Source organism: Meleagris gallopavo, chromosome 1, assembly GCF_000146605.3.
Source record: "Meleagris gallopavo isolate NT-WF06-2002-E0010 breed Aviagen turkey brand Nicholas breeding stock chromosome 1, Turkey_5.1, whole genome shotgun sequence".
Classification (NCBI taxonomy): domain Eukaryota; kingdom Metazoa; phylum Chordata; class Aves; order Galliformes; family Phasianidae; genus Meleagris; species Meleagris gallopavo.
Genome location: NC_015011.2, coordinates 4,450,224 through 4,456,068, shown reverse-complemented (window position 1 = coordinate 4,456,068; position 5,845 = coordinate 4,450,224). Strand labels below are relative to the sequence as shown.

Here is a 5,845-nt window from a genome sequence, read left to right as displayed (position 1 = left end):
GGTCTGTAAGTATAATCAAACAGAACATTATAGAGAAACAAGAACTGATGAAAATGGTGGAAATAGTAAATATTGGCTAATCTCATGCAGCCTCAGTGCAAGCTGCTACTTCTCCCTAAACCCTATCTGTGCATGAAACCTGTGACTGAACCATCACTGTGAAGCAGTTTCATGTTAAAATCACAAGACCACCTCTATAATCCCCACAGACTAGAAACATGCTGGGTCAAATGCTCTTATTGGCCTAGTTTTATTACATTCGGTGGAATAATGCCAAAATGAGAATTTGGCCTAGGAACCTAAGCATATGGCATTGTTCTACTACACTTGCACAAATCACTGTACATAATTACTGAGAATATACTGGGCCCTCTTTTGAGTGCTGGAGGAGTAAGGGTTTGAGCACAGGGCTACAAGCCAAGAATTCCTGAGTTCAGTACTAGGGTCTATCAAATAAACTATACTATTTCTATTTCTTTGTGTGTAAAGCACTAGGAGAAGAGGATGAGTATACCCCTGTTACTCAGAATATTAATTTTGGACTAGCAGAACTGTCTTTCTGGACTTTTTCCATATTTTTTTGAGAAAGACAGGCTCCACCATGGCAGGCCTCAGAGAATTACCAGGTGTTGATATATCCCCAGTGATCAAAAGAAAGGATCCAGCAAAGGAACATATTTGTCCTATCTGCCTAACTTTGAAAACTGATAGCATTCATGTTCAAAGAGTGAGAATGGTGGGATTTATATACCAGCACATTTCTACCGTAGCTTAAAGCTAGAATTGCTGTGAAAATGTGTAGGTGATCCTGCTAACAACGGCAGTATGAAAGTTCACTTGAAATCCGTAAAGTTCTTGAAAGACTGGAAACATTACTTAATGTCAGAATTACTGGAACCACACATAGGTTATTCATAGAGGTCACATAAGATGGCTAGTGATAGAGCATTAGTCAATGTATTCAAGAAGTTTCCAAGTGTTCAAGCCCATTTGAAGGGCTCATGGAGTCTCATTTTTTCCATCTTTCTCAGATTGTTGCCTAAATTAAAGCAGACAGATTCCAGCCTAGAGAACCAAACTGGTCTACAGGTTGCATTGCATAAAACCAGTCAGTGAAAGTCATGTTTGACCTGCAGGTCAGATCCCCATCGCTTTCCATATCTGATACTGGAAAGCTCAGATATAGCAAAGGAAGCAACTGAAATTTCCAGCCTCAGACGCCTATAGCAGCCCTGGCTCCAGCACAATCTGCAGCAGCTCTGACGTGGTGTGGGTGGAATAGTAAATAGCAGCAGAGAAGGGGGTGAGGCAGCATCTGCTGAAGTTAAGAGTTCTTCATTCAAGCAGGCCTGAAGACCTACACCAGAAGTCTTACAGATAGAAGCTACAGAACTTTTTTGAACTACCAGTGCTACCAGTGCTATTTTTTTAAGAAGTCTGGGAAAACTCCAAAGGCTCAGAAAGGTGGTAATGTACCTCTAACATCCTTTAGAAGATCTGATATTTTTTTCTACTCAAGTTTCTGGCAGAGGCTCAAAGGTCCATTTAAGCAGGTGTCAAGGGGATAGTCATGTTCTGTGAAGCCAAATAAAAAATCCTCTCCCTTCAAGGGTCACGGGCAGTGTAAAATTCTAAGCACTTTATTAGCTCTTAAAGCTGATCATCGTGCGACAACTGGAATCAAAGATCAGTTTGCAGGGTTTCAGTTACCTGCCCTAAATTGCCAGAATAGATCCAAATCCCCACATTTTCCTTGCTTTGCCTCGAAGAGATCAGAAAATTTGCCCTCTGAAAATATGTTTTTCCTCAAAAAATGAGGAGGGTTAATTTAGATATAGATCTCTCATCTGCACAGCACTCCACTTATGTGCAAGGATGGCCACCTCTCTGCCCCATTTGCAAAGCCTTAGATTTCCTTTTCCAGTTCTAGCTGTATGTTGGCTGTTCCATGTGATTCCCCCACTGAGGATGAATTAAGTGAAAACACGGCCCTGAGCAAAGGCTAAAGGATGTGCTGACACACAGCATAGCATTTGGATACAATTCATCTAACACTTTTTTATTCATTAGCCTGAGCATTGCTGGTGTGGGCCAAACACAGACAAGGAGCGCTGCAGATAATAGGTCCCGTGTCAAGGCTTTTTCAGCTTATTACAGCAAATGTCTCTGTGCAATCTGTAGGGAAAATGTCGGGGAAAAGGAAGAGAAACACAGGGATTATAACCATATAGGGAACCTACCCATTTATATCACCTCTGTCTTTTCCTTTGGACCAGGTCAGATTGAGGTATGGCTACTGGACCAGCCTTGAGGACAGCCAAGACACAGAGAATGTCCCAAGCAGAAGCAGGTAGCAACCTGAAACACCAGCTGACTTCATTATAAAGATATGGGCTTACTTTCATCCTGAGAGAAGCTTCCATTCACCTTAAATCTAACCACACACACCTGGCGAGCTCTCAGCTTGGTCTTCACTAGAGTACCCCTGTCTCCCACACTATGCCTTACGAGGCAGTTTCACTGCTGCACACTATCTGATAAGCCTTCCTGATCTTCCCACATGCTCCTGAGCAGCTTCTGGTCCAACAGGCAGCTGTGATGTGCTTGGTATGCACTCCACAGCTCCCTGCCTGCCCCAGGGAGGCATCTGCAAGAAGTGAGCAGAATCCAGAGCACCTGGGCATGGAGAGATCCCCATGGCATTTCTTCTGTTAACCCTAGACCACTGCATCCTCCCCTTGGATATCACCCACACCACTTTCCAGCTCAGACTCCTCCATCTCACAGGGTTTTTCTGCTGTTCTGTTGTTATACCTATGCATTTGAGGAGCCCAGAAAAATCAAAAACATTAATTTCCACCCAGAAGTATGGCACTGACCTTCCCATTGCAGTGTGCAGGTGCATGGAAAGCAGCTCTCCTGCTCCCCATGCTGTTCTCCATTCTTCGCTCCACGCTCACTCCAGGACCAGACAAAATTCCCACTGATGCCAACAGGAACATTGCCTGAGCAAAGGATATAGGGCTGGATTAATAATTTCTTAATTGCTGTAGAAGGCACTGGGGTGACAGATAACTGTCTATAGGTGAGATGAATGTTACATTTTTTCCCTGGTCTTCTACAGTTTTGTGAGAGAGCTCAGATGCCCCAAATGTCAGCCTAGCCTCCAACAATGCGATTTGTGAGATCTCTTTGTTGTCTGAATTCCCTTAAGTGGAAATATGTTTTCTAACAGCACAGAAACTCTCCCCAAGGCTTCTGTTGTACCAGGTTAATCAACCATACATGACAGCAGAATTAGAGGTGCTAGTATTTTATGTTCTGCATCTAAAGTATGTTTCTTCGTGTGTACTTAACAGGCTTTAATTTTATAAAACATTGCGCAACAAGGCACCTTGGGGAAGAGCAATTAACTCAGATTATGTTTTCGTTTCAGTGAATACCAAATGAGAAACTGAAATACTGATTTATGTAGCCACAAAGTCAAACCGTGCTCCTTAATGCTGCCTGATTTTTCAATGTGGCCTTCTTTGGTCACAACCAAATCTCTTCTTCCTGACATGCAATTAAGAAGTTGCTCAAACTGAACTCTACCTAACAAATATGTCAAGGTATTTTATAATCACGATATACAGACAACCAGCCAGTTTGAAGTTAATTGCAAGACTCTTATCATCTTCAGTGAGAGCAGAAATAAACCTACCGAGGACATTTTCATGTAATTTTCCCGTTGATGAATATCACAGTCAGTTTATGTTAATTATGGATGGGGATAGGCACTGCAAAACAATTTGAAGGGTGAAGGTACTAATTTAGGATCCAATCTAGCTCTCATTAAAGTCAATGGAAGGATTCTTATTGACTCCAATGGAAGCTGGTTCAAGCCCATAAAGACCGAATGAGCTCATGTGAACCTTCTCATCCAATTTCTCACTACAGAAAAGAAATGATGCATCAGCACCTGAACCTCTATTCATGCAGAGTGCCTAATTTTGTCACCTTGAGTCACATACAGCAGCTCCTTACTGCAGCTCCCTTGGGATCAAGACATCTGCAGATAGTATGTAGTGATTTGGGCTGACTCGAAATGCTGCCATCTGAAGAATCTTTCCATTTGACATGTTCTTTTTTCATATGCAGTAAGGTATAGAATGCTACAAGAAAGACAGCAAAAGGAAAGCAAGGCAAGGAAAGAAAAAGAAAGGCAGGACAAGGCAAGGATATTTGCAACATGAACCCAGAAATGGTCTCAGTTGCCATTTTCAAGGCTGCAAATGGGATGTAAGGAGCAAAACCCTCACATTGTTTTCCTAAGGCATCACATTCCTAAGGAATCACATCTATTCCTCCCCAGCCCTGCTGCAGAGAGTCAACCTGATCCTGGCAGCATAAGAAGTGGGGATTTGTGGCACTCAGAGCTCCCCTGTCTCCTCTCAGAGGCAGCCATGCCTCCACTGGTCTTGCAGCCACCTGTTCCCAATGTCTTTGGCTCCTTCACTGGCAGCTGCCTGCCTTGCTGCCTGAATCAGGGACAGCAAACAGAGGCTGAGGCCAGGCAAAGCATTCAAACAGAGAATTCAGCCTTCCCCTGGCAGCAAGGCTTTCCTCAAGAGCCAGGCATCCAATGAGCCAGAGCCTACCATCCCATTCTCCCAAAAGGAATATGTTAGAAAATCCCTTCCCATGCAAAATCCAGCTTTTTGTCTCTTTTTTCTTCTATTTTATAAACCCTCTATGAATCCCATGCAGTAGAAGTTTTTTTTATTTTCACTTTTCAGCACAATCCAGAATGCCCCATCACAGCTAAGAAAATTATCAGTGAGATTTGTTTTTCCCCTACATGATTTCCCCATGCTTTTCAGCCCAACTAGTAGAAAAATGTCATTCAGCATAAATAAAGTCATTATTACCCATTAAGAGATATGATTTCTTTAGACACAAATATATCTAGTCTGTGAAAAGTTCATAAAAATTGAAATTTGATTCCATCAAACAGAAGTAGAGATATTTTTTCACAGCTTTTTCCAAGAAATCTAATTCTTATGCATGTCCTACTCTGACAGATAGCTCTGTAATAATGACACCCTATTACCTGTGTTCATTGCTGTAGGTTTTTTTTTTTTTCTTTTGCCTACCCCTCTCATTAATAAATGTTTTACTACTTTTAGTTAGCATGCCAGTCGCTGCAGCCGGGTAAAAGAAGCTGGATTTCCATCCATCTGCTGTACTTACAAAGAAATCATTAACTAATTTCCAGTTGCAAATTTCTTCTTACTAACAATGTGCCACAAGGAAATAGGATTGAATTTCAGATTCCAGCCTGAATGTCTAATAATGGAGAAAAAAAATAATATATTTGATACCAAGGAATTTTGATATATTCATTAGAAGATAAAGGAATGGGCCCAATTTAGGCTCTTTCAGAATGGATCTGATCCTTTATGCTCAAAATGGATGATTTGCTGGATCTTCATTCTCTGGTCTTCCAGGTGCAGAAAAAAAAACCCTGCTATATCATGACTACATACTGCTCTGCAACAGGATATAAACTGTCAGCCAACCAGCCCATCAGATAGCTTGGCTTTCCATCTCTGGGCCAAGAATTAAGATTCCTATGGCCCTTAGTCAGCATTGCTACCAGGGAAGGCTGAGAGAGCCCTCCCTCTTGCCAAGACAGTAGCAGTGCTGGTGAGCTCGCCTCTGACAGAAGTCACTCTTTGCATATCTTCCACCCATCAGTCTGGGAATTAAGAGATAAGGAGCATTTCCGCACATAAATAACCTCTGAGCTGTCTTTGAAAATAGAGCTCGGCGCTTTTCAGCTTACCACTGGTGATGGCGTTCT

General features: G+C 42.2%; 1 long non-coding RNA gene across 1 annotated transcript; it reads right to left on the bottom strand.

Moving 5' to 3' along the window:
* Window positions 1-1,914: 1,914 nt before the first annotated feature.
* On the bottom strand, window positions 1,915-4,149 carry LOC116216215. The gene is made up of 3 exons (XR_004158675.1): window positions 4,000-4,149; window positions 2,880-3,005; window positions 1,915-2,175 (listed from the first exon to the last, which is right to left on the bottom strand). It is a non-coding gene; the product is annotated as an uncharacterized LOC116216215 (long non-coding RNA).
* Window positions 4,150-5,845: the final 1,696 nt, after the last annotated feature.